This window comes from Natrix helvetica (assembly GCF_964273705.1).
Source record: "Natrix helvetica genome assembly, chromosome: 2".
In the NCBI taxonomy this organism is placed as follows: domain Eukaryota; kingdom Metazoa; phylum Chordata; class Lepidosauria; order Squamata; family Natricidae; genus Natrix; species Natrix helvetica.
Genome location: NC_138552.1, coordinates 188,058,975 through 188,076,262, shown reverse-complemented (window position 1 = coordinate 188,076,262; position 17,288 = coordinate 188,058,975).

Below are 17,288 nucleotides of genomic sequence, written 5' to 3'. Positions count from 1 at the left end.
ACATATCAGACAGAACCCTCACCGCAGCTGAAATCAATGTTCTTTCCAGAGGATTCAACTTTACAGTCGCCCCTAAATGCATCCCCACTGAAGACATCATATGCTGAGTTGAAGCTACACTCACCAAAATCAACCCAGATGAAGCCAATAAAATCAGACTTGCAGTCACCAATGTCCTTTGCTCCAATAATCCACCCAGAAGCAACTTACAGTAAGAAGAACAAAAAGCACTCACCAACCTGAGGAAAGACAACAACATAATCATTCTCCCAGCAAACAAAGGTAATGCCACAGTGGTGATGAACACGTCTGACTACCAAGCCAAACTATCCAACCTACTCCAAGACCCCGCTTACAAACCTCTAAACACAGACTCCACCACCTACCTGGAAAAAAACACCAAATCCAAAATAAAAGCCTCTCCCATCAGTGAAGAGATCCAGCAAAGAATCATCCCCAGAGAGAAATCTTCCAGATGCCCCAAACTCTATGGCCTCCCCAAGATACACAAAGAAGGGATACCACTCAGACCCATAGTCAGCTCCATAGGCTCACCTCTACATAATCTTGCCAAATTCCTCGCCAAACAACTCCAACCCTATGCAGAATCCGTCACCTCACCCGTACAAAACTCACTTCACTTCATAGAAACAATAAAGAAACAAAACCTACAACCCAGCGACCTACTCGTGAGCTTCGATGTCATATCCCTCTTCACCCAAGTGCCTATAAAAGAAGCCTTGACAGCTATCCAGAACAAACACAACCCCCCTAAACACATCCTCAACTTCACCAACCACTGCCTAACCAACACAAACCCAAACTCTGGCTTAGATATGTTGATGACACTTTCATGATTTGGCCAGACAGGAAAGAAAAACTGGACAACTTCCTCACACAACTCAACAGCCTACACCCCAAAATACAATTCACTATGGAAATAGAAGCAAACCACCAACTTCCTTTCCTGGATGTCCCAATCTACAAAAAACCCAATGGCCCCCTAGGACACACCATCTACTGAAAAAAAAAAACACACCAACCGATACTTAAACGCACAATCCCATCACCACCCTGCACAGATCAACTCTGTAGCCAAGACTCTCATCTCCAGAACCAAACGCCTAGCCGACAAAGACCACCTGAAAACTGAATTACACAAACTCACAAACGTATTAATCTCCAACGGATTCCAAAGAAAAACAATTCCAACCTAATCCAAAGGGAGGCTCCTCCCAAAAACTGAGACACAGAACAGGACAACAGCATCGCCCTCCTCCCTTACATCAAAGGCACCACAGATAAAATCAGCAAAATTCTCCACAAACACAATATCAAGACGGCCTTCAACACTGACCAAAAAATAGCCAACATCTTAAGAAACCGCAAAGACAAAATCCAGCTAGAAAACCAAGGAGTCTAGGAAATACCAATCAAAATCTGCCCTACAACATATATATATATATATATATATATATATATATATATATATATATATATATATATATATATATATATATATATATATATATATATATATATATATATATATATATATATATATATATATATATATATATACTTTATTCATTAAACCCTAACCCTAACTCTAAACCTAACCTTAACCCTAACCCTAATTCAGTCAACTGAACATTCAAAAATGTATCATAAATACCATTGACTGGTGCTAATGGTTGATACTGGTTGTTGCCAGTGTCCTATTTTTCTTGGCAGGTACAACCTGTCGATGTCACTTCGTGGATGTAAAGCGTGGTATATTATTATTATTATTATTGTTGTTGTTGTTGTTGTTGTTGTTGTTGTTATTATTATTATTATTATTATTATTATTATTATTATTATTATTATTATTATTATTGCATCAACAGAATTGTATCACAGCGGCCTATAGTTTCACCGGATTTGGCATTAATTACTAGTCGGGCCCCACCCAGGGGCCTAGGATGTCGTAACGTATTTTCGTAATATGTGTGCGGATCCAAGCAGTGCGGCCTTTTGCATTTGACTGATGGTGATTTTGTCAATTTTTAACTGTTTTAAACGTAATTCCAGTGCTTTTGGAATAGCACCCAGTGTGCCGATTACCACTGGAATTACCACTGCTGGTTTGTGCCATAATAGTTGAATTTCGATTTTTAAGTCTTGGTATTTTGCGATTTTTTCATATGCCTTCTCGCCGACCCTGCTATCACCTGGTATTGCGATGTCTAAGATTGTAACCTTATTTTTCTCAACCAGTGTGATGTCTGGTGTATTATGCGCCAGTATTTTATCCGTTTGTATGCGAAAATCCCACAAGACCTTGACCATCTGACCCTCGACGACTTTTTCAGGCTTATGTTCCCACCAGTTTGTTGCTGTTTTAATATTATAATTTTTGCACAAATTCCAGTGAATCATTTGTGCCACTGAATTGTGCTGCATTTTATAGTCAGTCTGCGCGATTTTTTTACAGCAGCTGAGTATGTGGTCAACAGTTTCATCCGCCTCTTTGCAAAGTCTACATTTGGCATCATCAGAGGATTTTTCGATTTTGGCCTTAATGGCATTTGTGCGGATAGCTTTTTCTTGCGCAGCCAGGATTAGTGACTCTGTTTCTTTCTTTAATGTACCTTCTGTTAACCATAACCAAGTTTTTTCACTGTCCACTTTGTCTTTTATGTTTTCCAGAAATTGGCCATGCAATGCTTTGTTCTGCCAACTCTCCATTCTTAATTTTATCATATCTTTTCTGTATTCTTGTTTCATCTGTTGGGCCTTCAATAGATTTTTGTTCTTTACTTTGATTAATAGATGTTGTTGACTTTCTTTTAAATAATCAGCCAGTGCATGTTTTTCTTCTTCAACTAATTGCTTCACTTGTAATAATCCTCTGCCACCTGATTTTCAGGGTAGGTATAGTCTATCAATATCACCACGTGGATGTAAACTGTAGTGCATTGTCATTAGTTTCCTGGTTTTTCGGTCCAAAATGTCCAAATCAGCTTGTGTCCAGTTAACTATACCAGCTGTGTATCTTATAACTGGTATTGCCCAGGTGTTTATGGCCTTGATTGCATTTCCACCATTCAATTTAGATTTCAAAATTTTCCTAACTCTGTTGGTGTACTCTCCCCTGACAATAATTTTTACTTCTCCATGCTTGATGTTATCCAACTGCAGAATGCCTAAGTATTTGTAGGCTTCATTTTCATTGCATTTAATTAGTTGGCCATTGGGCATTTCAATTCTCTCATATGTAGTGATTTTGCCCCTTTCTATGGATACAGTGGCACATTTTTCCATGCCAAACTGAATACTCAGACTGTGTTTGTCAATGATTGGATTTCTATTTCTGACTTTCCATAGAGTTTCAAATCATCCATATATAATAAATGTGAAATTTTTTCAGCTTCTTTGGCTGTTTGGTAGCCTAATTTCATTTTTTTTAAGATTACTGATAGTGGGATCATTGCGATGATGAAGAGAAGAGGTGAAAGTGAATCACCCTGGAAAATTGCTCGCTTGATATTAACCATTCCGTAGTTCTCATTCCCTACTGCTAACTCGGTTCTCCATTGTTTCATTGCCTTTTCAGTAAAGGATGTAATATTTTCGCTAATGCCAGTTGTTTCTAAGCATTTTATGATCCAACTATGTGGCAATGAGTCAAATGCCTTTTTGTAATCAATCCAGACCATATTCAAGTCCATTTTTCTGTTCTTACAATTTTCTAATATCATTTTATCAATTAGGAGCTGATCTTTTGTGCCCCTGCTCCTTCTTTTGTTGCCTTTCTGCTCTACTCGCAAGATGTTGTTTGTTTCCAAAAAATCCATAATGTTATCTGCAATAATGCCTGTGAGTAATTTGAAGGTTGTTGGCAAGCATGTTATTGGTCTGTAGTTTTCAGGTATTGTTCCTTTAGTTGCATCTTTCTGAATCAAGTATGTTTTTCCAGTTGTCAACCATTCATCAATTTGGCCATTTTGTAAAATCTCATTCAGTTGCCTGGCCAATATTGCATGTAAACTGGTCAGATATTTGAGCCAGAAACCATGTAATTGGTCCTTTCCAGGTGATGTCCAATTCTTTACTTTTTTTACTCAATTTTTGACCATCTCAGTTGTTATTTCTAATACTTGCATTTGTTTGTTGCCAATGCTTTTCTCAAAGTCATGTATCCATTTTGCTTCCTTATTGTAGTCCTTTGCATTTTCCCACAATTCTTTCCAGAATTCAACTATGGCCTGCTTTTCTGGTTTTTGACTTTTGGTGTCATTATTGTTGTTGTTGTTATTGTCGTTGTCGTTGTTGTTGTTGTTGTTGTTGTTGTTGTTATTATTATTATTATTATTATTATTATTATTATTATTATTATTATTATTATTATTATTATTATTATTACGTGGGTAATCTTGGGTGAGATTCACAGCCTTTGGGGCTGGTTGGTAGCTCAACAGCTTGAGTCCTAACCAAAGACCTAGGAACTGTTAAGGTAACGTTGAAGGATATAAGCTGTTCCAAGTAGGGCGGTTTTTTGTAGAATCAGAATGTTCAAATCTGATAAATTTAGAATTTCCAAATAGCGAGGTAGTCCTTTAGGTATTGCTCCAAGGGCTCCAATTACAATTGGGATGACACACGATTTCTTTTTCCACAGTCACTCAACTTCAATTTGCAAGCCCCGGTACTTTGTGATTTTTTTCTTGCTGTTTATCTTCAATTCGTGCATCCCCAGGTATTGCAATGTCAATGAACCATACTTTTTTCTTTTCAACTATTCTTATGTCAGGTGTGTTGTGGGCCAAGTGCCTGTCAGTCTGGATTCTGAAGTCCCACAAGATCTTGACTTTCTCATTCTCTAAAACCTTCTCAACCTGATGGGCCCAGTGGTTTTTGCTGTACTCAAATCCAAACTTTTGGCACAATTTCCAGTGAATGATCTTAGCAACGCGGTTATGGCGTTGCAGATAGTCAGTTTGTGAAATTTTGCTGCACCCACTGATCAAGTGGTCGACTGTCTCATCTTTCTCATTACAGAGGCGGCATTTGCTGTTGGTGGTAACATGTTGAATTTTTGCCTTCATGTAGTTTGTGGCTAAGGCTTGTTCTTGAGCTGCCAAAATAAAGCCTTCTGTTTCTTTTTTCAGTGCTCCTGAACTTAACCATTATTATTATTATTATTATTATTATTATTATTATTATTATTATTATTATTATTATTATTGCATCAACAGAATTGTATCACAGCGGCCAGTTGTTTCGCCGGATTTGGCATTGATTACTAGTCGGGCCCCACCCAGGGGCCTAGGACGTCGTAACGTATTTTCGTAATATGTGTGCGGATCCAAGCAGTGCTGCCTTTTGCATTTGACTGATGGTGATTTTGTCAATTATTATTATTATTATTATCATCATCATCATCATCATCATCATCATCATCATCATCATCATCATCATCATTATTATTATTATTATTATTATTATTATTATTATTATATAATATAGGTCGCGATATTTCATGATTTTTTCTAGTTCTTTTTCTTTGACTCTGGCATTATTATTATTTTCTAAGTAGCCGTTCCAAACACCACATTAGGCTGCAACAATCCACTTTTATTTTCTAAAAATGCTTCCTACGCTTTATGTGGGGTCCACCGGCATTGCTGGAAATACTAATAATGCTTGAGGCTTCTATTAAGATAATTTATTTTAAAACTCACCACTAGAGACAGGAAGCCCGGCAAATACTAAAGGAGATGTCAACAGACACATTGTTGTCATCATGGATTATATAAATTTAATCCCTCAACCCAATGCCTTCAAGATATATTGGTTTACCATTCTAATCATCCCAGCTAGCAAACCAGATCTTAGTACAAAATGAGGAAAAAATACTCTACAAATATAGAATGGGTTACATGACAGTTAGCACTTCACTATTTAATGAAAACTTTGGGAAATGTCAATGAAGGCTTAACTTTTTGTGTTACATAAGCAAGAAATATGTTTTATCGTCTCAAGGGGGTACTCAAAAAAGACTCTTCATCGAAATTTCTCCCTGGATTGTAATTACAATCTATCTTGGTTTATTTCCAAAATAGAATTCATCCCCCTAGAATTCTTTATTGCTCCATTTGTTGTTGCTTTTATTTCTCAATTTTGTTCACAGGACTGCCTGCCTTTGCATTTTTTTTCTCCTGTTTTGGTTCCTTTGATTCATTTAACAATTTTTGTCCTTCCGTGTTCGTTCCTCCCTCCCTCCCTCCCTCCCTTCTCTCTCTCTCTCTCTCTCTCTGTGTGTGTGTGTGTGTGTGTGCGTGTGTGTGTGTGGTGGCATTTTACCAATGAAATATTATTCCTAAAGATTTTCAATATACATACAGATATGTTTCATCAAAAATATATTTATGGGTTTGGGAGTGTGCCAATGTATACTGTACTAATAGTACCTAGCAACTGCTGTTCAATTCTAATTAAGCAACAGGATGGACTGAACATTACACAAAACCCCTTCTATTCTGAGCCCATTTCAACAATAATTTGTCACACTTCTGATTATATTATTCATATAGAACAGGAGTGGGTTTCAAAACTTTTTACCACCTATTCTGTGGGAGTGGCCTATTTTGTGGGCATGGCATGGTGGTCATGTGACTAGGTGGGCATGGCCAACTTGATGTCACTCACCAGGAGATGTCATGGATTGGGTAAAATGTGGTGAAGTTCACTTAACAATGCTCTAGCTTAGCAACCAAAATTTTGGGCTCAATTGTAGTCATAAGACAAGAACTATCTCTGCCTTCCTCTGCATGGCAGTATTGTCCTGAACTCCTTCTCCTTTCTGGCAATTTTCCACTCTGTTAGAGGCACCAAAATAATCCAGACAATGTAAGGTTTCCTACTGCAGCAGGAGGTTGGACTAGATGACCTCTGAATAACCTTCTAGAGTTAAATTGCTTTTTCTTTCTCCCTTCCTTTCTAGAGTTAAATTGCTTTTTCATTCTCCTTTCCCTCTGTGAGAAGCAACCCCTCCCCCCCCCCAAATTACTGCTGAATGTCACTTTGCAAACCTGAGCAACTTTTCAATTTAAAGCAGGACTCCAAAGTTTGCAGCTTTAAGACTGGTGTACTTCAACTCCCAGAATTCTACAGCCAGGCATGCTCGGTTCAAATTTAAAGTGACAGCATTTGTTTTTCTCCTTTGCTGAATCTCCCGGTAGAAAAGTGAGTTTCCTTCCTTCTTTCTCTTTCTTTCTCCTTTCCCTTCCCTTCCTCTCTTCGCCCTCCCTCCCTCCCTCCCTCCCCCTCTCTCTCTTTTAAAGCTTTTTCCCCCTTGCCTAAACCAGCAGGGGGGGGGAATCTTTTTTAAGAAAAGTTTCTGACAAAGCTTCTGATGAGAGAAGACATTTGGAGGTGTGGCCCAGACACCATTTTTACTACCGGTCGTATCCAGTACACCAGATTTCCACTATCTCTTCTGGTGTACCAACCGTATAGGGAGGAACCCCTTCTGATATAGAACCTGCAAATTTTCATTTTCATTAGAATTTTACTGTGGTTTTTAAAGCCAGTATATTCAGATTCTTTTACATATATTTTAAAAATACTGAACAAAATTAAAAAAACGAGGAGAATCACAGCATTGTTTCTAGATATTAGTGTGAATTTATGCCTGAAGTGCCAACCTTCATATAAAAAACATTTGGCGCATTTTTCCCAATTTTCCCAATTTTGAGATGTGTGGACATAAAGTTTGGCATTCTTAGGAATGGGCCATGCTGGGAAGTTCACATTTCTTAAAGTTGCCAAGTTTGAGAAACACTCTTCTTGGTTTTTATTAATTAAATCAATCAATCAATCAATCAAACTTTTATTTATAAACCGCGCCCTTTCCTAAACGGGACTCGGGGCGGTGTACAGTCATTATTAAAAACCATATACATATCAAAATAGATGTGCATAAATATACATATACATAAACATAGACATAGACGGAGGAGGTAGAAAATATACTGTACCATATTTAGTTAAAAAATACAAATAAAATTAAAATTCCCTTAAAAATTCCACAATAAGATGTTTGCCAGGAGGTGAAAGATGGAGCTATAAATCGGCTAAGCCAGCTAATTGGAACAGGTGGGTCTTAAGCTTCTGTCGGAAGGAGCGGAGGTCGTTAGTAGTTCTAATATCGGGGGGCAGGTCATTCCAGAGGGTTGGGCCCATCACAGAGAAGGCTCTACTCCTAGGCGCCGCCCGTTGGCACTGCTTGGCGGATGGCACCTGGAGGAGTCCCTCCCTGTGAGAGCGGATTGGTCGTAGGGATGTGTGAGGTGAGATGCGATCCCGCAGGTAACTAGGTCCCATGCCATGGAGCGCTTTAAAGATAGTAACCAACACCTTGAAACACACCCGAAAAACCACAGGTAGCCAGTGCAGCTCGCGCAGGAGTGGTGTTATATGGGAGTATCTTGTTCCTCCCATGATGGCCCGCGCGGCCGCATTCTGAACTAGCTGTAGTCTTCGGGTGCATCTCAAGGGGAGCCCCATGTAGAGAGCATTGCAGTAGTCCAGGCGAGACATCACCAGCGCATGAGTGACTGTGCGTAGGGCGTCCCGATCCAATAGGGGGCGCAATTGGCGCACCAGGTGAACCTGGTGGAACGCCCCCCTCGCCACGGCTGTCACATGGTCATCCATCAACAGCCGGGCATCAAGGAGGACGCCCAAATTGCGTGCCCGTTCCACGGGGGGCAGTTGTTCGCCCACTATGGCCAGTGATGGCATCCACTGGTTGAACCGGGGCGCCGGTAGCCACAGCCACTCAGTCTTGGAAGGGTTGAGTCTGAATCTGTTGTCCCCCATCCAGACCCGGACGGCTTCCAAACACCGGGACATTATTTCAAATGAATTGTTCTTCCATTGGTTTTATCTCAGTGTTAATGGACTGTTATAGGATTACTTTCTACTACCACTTCAACTATGACTAATGATATGTCAAATCTGCAGTTAGTATTATAACTTAGTTTTAGGATACAAGATAATGGCATAATTTTTACACATATAAAGGGTCCTTAGCAATTGCAATTGCAATTGCAACAGCAATAGCACTTAGACTTATGTATCACTTTTCAGTGCTTTTGCACCCTCTCTAAGCAGATTACAGAGTCAGCATATTGCCTCCAACAATTTGGGTCCTTATTTCACCCCTCCGGAAGGATGGAAGGATATGTCAGCCTTGAGCCTGGTGAGATTTGAACTGTCAAACTGCAGGCAGCTGGCAGGCAGCAGAAGGAGCCTGCAGTACTGCATTCTAACCACTGTGCCACCATGGCTTAGCAACAACAATTTCTTACCTTTTTGAAGAAGCTGGTAGGAATTCTGCTTAGAAAATGGAACTCTGGTACCAATCAGTATGAAATATTTGCAGTACTTATTTTTGTAGGTAACTATCCATTATTGCCTAAATATATTAATTAGATCAAACATTTTATTGTGACTGTGTTAAGATAAATTGTTTTACCTTATTTAATTGAAAAGGATACCTGCATGTATTGACAAAGATATCTGAACGCTCTCTCTTTGCCATTAGAAAAAATACAACAGATCATTCACAATATTGTGAATTTTTTGCATTTTCCATCCAAAACATATGTTATTCTCTTAAGATATAAGAACATGTTATAAGACCTTTTCAAAATGTTTTATTATTTTTATTTGTGTGGATTAGTTCTTCTGTAATTGCATCCACAACAGGAGAATGAATTAGCAGCATTCTGCTAAAATATCACATGAAGAAATGTCACATTCTAAGGAGAATAATACAATGCAAGAGGAATTGAAAGTGGTAAAAAGATGTTAGACACAAAGAAGATGAAATGGAGTTTGAACATTGGTTTAAGCATTGTTTATAAAGCAATGATGTTGTGAGCTGACAGTACAAAGCTGTCACTGGATGTACCATAGCTTACTTACAAGTACAAATTAACATAAATGAGAAAGTATCTATTTTCAGCTATATGAATTTTCTAAATGAAGGATTTTCCAAAACAACAAATAATAGGAACATCCTGCAATTTGACTCAATTACACTCCCCTTTTTAAACTGGAGTATGGGAGTTATCATTATACCAGTTCCAGGTTTTACCACCTCATTCCATTTTGTGTTATTTGTTAGATCTCAAAATATGTTCATTTCCAAGTATTTTCCTAATAAGTTAAAATATTCAGTTTTAGGGAAATTTAGCAGGGAGAAGAGAAATTATTTTTGTATACAGCTTAAGCTAAATCTGTTCATTTCTAGAACTATCATCCATACAGTACAACATGTTCATTAAAGGAGAATATTTGTAGCTCAGGATTGAAATGAGCAGTCCTTGATGCTCTTTGGCATAACATCTTCAAAGCTAGTACTAGCACTGGTTATGTTAACTATTTGGGGTAATGAAATGTCTGCAAGAAAACAATTGAGCTTAGAGAGCACCGATTATGTGCCCAAATTTAATTAAACCTCATGTTAATTTAATTTGAGTACATATAGAATATATGATAAATGTTCATAGCCTACATAATAAAAGGCTATTTCTACCCAAAGGATTCGTTAATCAAAGGATACTGGTTTTGTTACTATATACCATTATATTGAGAGGGAAGGAAGTGAAATATATACTGTCTAGCACGGTTGCCATGACAGCCAGCTGAAGAACAAGAAGTTAAATAAAATCTGATTTATGTGGCCAAGTAATGAATTTAGCATCTATAGGGACAGAAATGGATTTTCTGTCATATCCTGTAAATCATCAGCAAGAATAGCTGATAGAACTATAATACTTAAAGAGGGACAAATTTTGACTTTAGAAAGAAACTACAGACTAGTATCTTTACATAAAAATTATGAGTGATTTACAATGATTTTAGAGTGAAGATTGAAAATAATTTGCAAAATTTTATTCATGGGGACCAATGTAGGTTTTTAAGTAAAAATGTAATGTTAGAAATGGGCTGGATATTTTGGAATACTCTATTTGGAAAAACAAAATGGTCACTTTTTAGATGAAGAGAAGGCTTTTGACAGTTTGAATTGGGCTATTTTATTTAAAGTTTTGAAAGATATAAAGTAATTATATGTTCATCATTTATATACAGCTCTGTTTTATACTCAATCTTAAAACATCCAAAGCTATAAATTCTATTATCTACTTTAATTTGTAAATTTTTAAAAAAGCATGTCCATCTACCACCAGATTTTCTCTTGGTTTTATTTTACATTCTCCTTGACAAAATTCTAATATTTCACAGTAAATTCATCATGTTTTGTTTTCTCATAGAGAAGAATGAGGGTGTGCATATATTCTGATATTTTTTGTGCAGATTGACCTTCACATATTAAGAATATCTGAGGACGATTTTTATTTTCATAATGTAATCACATCGTTGAACAATAATTTATGGTTTATTTTCCAGTTGTCTGTCTCAATTGAGTAATAGCTTGAAGAAATTCTTTTGTAAAAAGATCAATAATCTCCAAACTATTAACCTCTGCTTTCCATGAGATTTTTGTACACAGCATCAATATTAATTTCTCCATTTTTAAAGGTAATCTTGGCTTAACTGTAAAATAATTTGATACCATAAGAATCTATTATTTCAAATATCACTTTTATTATGAAGATACGGCATCTATCTGAAAAGCAAATAAGAACTGTGAATACATGACATTTTAAAAAACAGAAAGAGTAGAAATGCATTAAAGTTTTGTGTTGTAGCAATCAATGACCAAATACAGGACAGAAAAGGTCATATTACAGACATGTTTAAAGTAAAAGGTCATCATTCCTCATCTAAGCAATTAGTATAATTTACATAACATGCCATTTAATGTTATAGATCTGAAATCACATTTTTTGCAATGTGTTTTCATGATTATCACATTTGTTTCTACTTCAGTGGAATTTTTAAAGACATTGTATATAATTATTGAGAACTGTTTTGTTATTTTACTGAAACTTTTGAACAGTCGGGAAGCAAACACAGCAGATTTAGTAACAGAATAACAGAATTGCAAGTGATCTTAATGGTCTTCTAATCCAATCCCCTGCCCAAGCAGAAGGCCATATACAAATGGCTATCCAATCTCTTTTTTAAAATCTCCAGTGATTGGAGCACCCACAATTTCTGGAGGCAAGCCATTCCACTAATTCCATTAATTGTACTCACTGTCAGGAAATTTCTCCTTAATTCCAGGTCGGATCTCTCTTTCTTAAACTTCCATACATTACTTCTTGTCTTGCCCTCAGGTGCTTTGGAGAATATGCTGACCCCCTTCTCTCTGTGACAGCCTGTCAAATATTAGAAAACTCACTATCATGTCACGCATAGTCCTTCTCTTTGTTAGATTAGACATTCCCTGTTCATGCAACCATTGATCGTAGGGGTTAGCCTCCAGTCCATAATCATAATTATCTTTGTTGCTCCTCTCTGGACTCTTTCTGTTTATATCATGGTGACCAAAACTGGATGAGGTATTCCAAGTGTAATCTTACTAGTGCAGGATAACACTTCTGCAATCTTACCCCTCTGTTGATGCAGCATTGGTCTTTTTGGCAGCTGCAGCACACTGTTGGTTCAGTGATATTTTCTTTTGCTAAACTCTTGATTACATAACAAAATAAATGGAATGAAATTTAATTTAATTTTCTTACATTTATGACATAGTAAACATTTTACCATATCCAAGTATGTTTCTTACACGTCAAAAAATACAGTTTCCAGACAGGAGTTAGATTAGTTTGTTTTACCAAAACTAACTTTAAATAATAAAACATTTATTATAATAGAATTTTTCATATGTTTAACTTATTAAAAGTATTTGTTGTGAATTTCTGACTTCTATATTTTAAGCATTTTTTGTCATATTTTCACAAATTTTTCAATATTTTGTGGAGGCAATATTAGCAGAAGTACACAGACCACTGGAATATATATATATATATATATATATATATATATATATATATATATGTATGTATGTAGGTAGGTAGGTAGGTAGGTAGGTAGGTAGGTAGGTAGGTAGGTAGATAGATAGATAGATAGATGATAGATAGATAGATAGATAGATAGATAGATAGATAGATAGATAGATAGATAGATAGATAGATACTAGGTATAAGTCATGCTATTTCTTCTAAATCAAATATGACTAATATTAATGATATTCATTTTTCTCACAAACTTCACAATAGTCTGGATCCCCAAATGTTAATCAAATCATGCTAATAGCCAATCAGCTTCCACACTAATTCGCTCTCCTCCTGCACAGGACAACACAATAGCCTTTTGCAAAATGTAATAAACTGCACTTTTAGCATACATAAATGTTTCCTGTATTAAATTATTTCGAAAATAGAGAAATTAAGTTTTTCTTGAAAATTTAAATCCATTTAGAATGTTCCTACAGCTAAAAAAAGTATTATCTGATGGGTTTTCCAAAAATGCTGTGGGTTATCATTTTGATAAGCTTGTAAAGTATCATCAAGTCAACGATGATAGATGTCCTTTGCACATTTGAACCATTTTCCTGTAGGGAAAAGAAATTTGTTTCCTCTGGAAAGCATGCCAATAGTCAGGATTCAACTTGAGTTTGATTTACTATTTGAAGCGTCAGTTTGAAGGTTATGGAATAAATTCACATTATTATTATTATTTTTCTTTCAACATATGGTAGATGGGGAAAAATTGGCTTCCACCTGCAAGTCCCTGTGATGCATCCTTTGAAACCAAATCCCTGGAAATGTATAACACTGCCAGTAATTTATACATTTGACATTCCTGGAACAACAAAAAATATTAAGCATATAGAAAACCCAAAATTGTATTTCAACTCTACTTTTTCTTCTTCTTTTTTACAGGAAAGAGATTAAAGGACACCTGTCAGAGGTTGCAGGAACTGACTTGATCATCAGGTGTTTATGCTTCAGGCAAAATGCTTGGTTTGCTTGCAAAAATATGAATATAACTTTAAACGTATTGCAATTAATTCTCTCCAGAGGGCAGAATAATTTATTCGGTGGTACCATTAAGGTATTGCATCCAGATTCATATTGTGATATGCACTGTTTGTATTCAAACTGTATGAAATAAACTGTATAGAATTCATGACAATATCTTATTGTAATGATTGAAACATTTTAGTTATGTTCATTCAGTGCTCTAAAGTATCTGCAATTGTGTCAGAAATGCTCTAGAAAATCTGGTATGGCCTTTCATATTACAGAACACATTATTCACAGTCAGAAATTGATTTTAAGCAAAATGTAAGCAATAGAACTTTTTATGACTTCTCACACTATATCTGTACATGTAAATACATATTTTGCAATGAACAATAAGAACATATAATACTTTTCATTAATACATTCTATTGTCTGACTAAAATGGGGGAGGTGGGGAGATTTTACAGTGGTTTGACAAATAACGCCATCCTGTGCCTACGATACTTCCTTAGATTCAGGCCTCATGTTTCTACAGCAAGATTTACTTCTTAGTAAGTATGTCTAGCATGGCAACTTAAAATCAATCAATTAACTTATATATGTTTCTGTACACTTATCTTGTTCTCTCTCTTGCTTTCTCCATATTGTATTTAACTGGGAGTCCTTGCTTGCCTTACTTGCAAGCCTCCCTCTTAGCCCAAAACTATATGAGTAACTCCAACAGCTGTTTAGGCTTTTATAATCACCAGTTAAACCAGACAGGTTGTGATGTTTATTTAGAAAGTGGATCCAAGACCCAAGAACAGATCCCAGTGGACATCTATGCAGTGATTAAAGTTGTAAATGAGACTTTAACTTCCGAATTTTTGTTCCTATGCCCAAATGCAGAGATTCATTTACAATTTAATATTCCTTGGAGCGAGTCTTTGGACTAGTTTTTCTCTTCCAAATTGTATTATAAGTGTTGCCAAAATAATGAAGGGTGAGCTAGTAAGTTAGTAATTTTACTTATTTATACAGTATGATTCAAAGTGCTTTACAACAAATAAAGACAGATTCAAAGTGCTTTACAACAAACAATAGCGAAAATATAAAATACAATATCCCAAATCAACATTAACATATATTTAAAAAAAAATTCCACTAAAACCAAAATCACTCTGAGTCCAACTCATCTTTTAAAGTTGTTGTGACACCTTGAATTTTACAAAATTACCCAACTTATCAATAGTGCTCAAACATTTGTTGGAACAAAAAAAAATTCCCAACTCAGCTCAAGATCACAATGTTTCATCCAGTATTATCAGCACACTGTTAAAAAAAATTCTTCCTAGCATATTAATGTACCTAACCTCCTTCTTGACTTCAGTGTGCTTGAAGTTGTCAGCTTGATGGATACCAAGGTATTTGTAGTGATCTTCATCCAGAGTCTTGATGATATGTCCAAAGGGAATCTTGATTCCTTCAGCTTTCATTATTTTTCCCTCTTGATGGTAAGGGTGGAACAATTGTCCAGTCCAAACTCCATTGTAAATTATTGGTAGTATATATGGACAGTGTCAAGCAGTAATTCTATTTTAGATGTTTTTCCATACAGCTTCAAGTAAAGTAAGTGAGATAGCCTGGCAGATGTTTTTGAAGTTCAATAGCCATGCCCTGACATGTTTAGTATTGTTGACAGAGAAATCAATGCAATGACAAACAATAGTGGTGAAAGTGAGTCTCCTTGAAAGATCCCTCTCTTAATATTAACCTATTCGAATCTATTACCATTAATCAGCAACTGTGTCTTCCATTGTGCCGTCTATCATTGCACAAAACTTATGTTTCTACTAAATCCTGTTATTTCTAGGCATTTGATTATCCAATCATCTGGCAAGGAGTCAAAGGCCTTCTTGTAATTGAGCCAAGTTCAAATTCTCCTTCTTTCTCTTGCAGTATTCCAAAATCATCTTGTCAATTAGGAGCTGATCTTTTGTTTCCCATGCTGTTTGGGCATTTTCTTTTTTGCTCATATGGAAAGAGCTTGTTTTCAAATAGATGTTGTTGGACTCAGCTACCAGACAAGTTGGCAATTTGAAACTTGTTAATAAGTAGATAATTGATCTATAATTGCCTAGTGCTGCCCTTTATTAGATCTTTCATGATCTTGTTGGTTTTACCTGATGTGATCCAGTCTTCATTTTCAGCTCTGTACAATGCAGTGTTTGACAATGAGTGAGTGAAGACCAATCAATCAAAAAATCATGCAGTTCATCTTCACCTGGACTGACCAATTCTTGATCTTTTTTGCCCTTTCCTTCACCTTTTCTGCATTTACATTTATGTACATTATTACATTTCATCTTCTTTCTCATTCTTATCTGTCTCCTTGTATTTCTTTGGATTGTTCCATAGTTGCACCCAGAATTGCACTGGGTCTTCTTTCTTGGGTTCATTGCAGTCTCTCCGTGGATAGACTGATAGAAATGTTTCTGATTCAAATGAAATTGGAGATTCTGCCTAGAGTTTGCAATTGAATCTTGTATCTGACGATCTGATGATCTTATTAGCTAGAAGATCTTATTTGCTGCTTTGTTATTTCCAGTGCTTCCTTGGTCTTCCTCATTTCCAGTTGATATTTCTTGATCAGGTATTCTTTGGTCTTCTGGTTCTTCAAATATTTGAGAGGCTGACGGAAAAAAGAGTGTCACCCTATTTTCCAAAGCACCATAGGGCAAGAAAAGAAACAGTGGATGGGAACTAATCAAGGAGATATCTAAACTAGAATTAAAGGAGACATTTCCTGACAGTGAGAACAATTAACCAGTGGAATGACTTGCCTTGAGAAGTTGTGGGTTTATCCAACACTGGAGGTTTTTTAAGAGATTGGACAACTGTTCTTCTGAAATGACTAGAAGTTCTCCAAGATCCTTTCCAATTCTGTTATTCTGTTTAAAAAATTTTCATGTCTTCTAGCTTGCTTACATACGATCGTGGCATGCTGATATTATTTTCCTCCCAAATCTTTTATTTATTACTTTTTATGTTGTATAACTGTTGTTGGGGTTTTATTGTGATCCTTCTTGTACTGCTTAGAGTCATTATTGTGATATGGGCTTAATTTCAATAAATAAATTAAAATCTGTTTTGTATTGGCTAATAAGAAACCAAGTTGATGGCTTATTAAAATGATCATCTGTTCAGTTATTTGATGGCTGTCAAGGAAACTCTTCCTTTTATCTTTCAATTAGAAGACATGCACAGTTTAAATATGATTGAAAAGTAAAGAAGAAAGAAGAGCAAAAGCCTTGA